Genomic DNA, 496 nt, shown 5'->3' with positions numbered 1-496 from the left:
TTCTTATTCCATCGTTCGAAAAGACAGCATGTGGTGGTTGAGTAGTTTGTCTTATGAAACGATGATGTAGAAGGTTCATAGATTCTGGTGATAGGATTGGAGGATTGGTTGACAGGCTTTCTTCGCGTTCTCGGTACATGTATTGATGGATATTTTCCATCATTATTGGTTTCCTGGGCGGCAATTGAGGTCTTCTCCTTAACGACTCCATGTTTTGAATTATTTCGTCCACCAGGCCTTGAGGAGGATTCCTTGAGGAAGAAGGAATGTTCGCATGCACCATGGGTTGTGTCTCGGCTGGTTGTGTTGGGTAGTGGGTGAGTTTTCTTTGGTTGGTTGGGTTGTTATGGGTTCCGGTTGTTGGGGTGAAGAAGGTTTGGTTGTTGTGGGTTCTAGTTATGTGGAGAAGATGAAGGGTTGAGTTGTGCAAGGTGTTGGTGAAGGGGTTAAGGGTAGGTTTGTTGTGGGTGTACAAGAAAGAGGTTGGTTTTGTTGT

The sequence above is a fragment of the Cynara cardunculus genome (genome assembly GCF_001531365.2).
Source record: "Cynara cardunculus var. scolymus isolate 2C chromosome LG 15, CcrdV1, whole genome shotgun sequence".
NCBI classification, from domain to species: Eukaryota; Viridiplantae; Streptophyta; class Magnoliopsida; order Asterales; family Asteraceae; genus Cynara; species Cynara cardunculus.
This window is presented reverse-complemented; position numbering follows the sequence as displayed.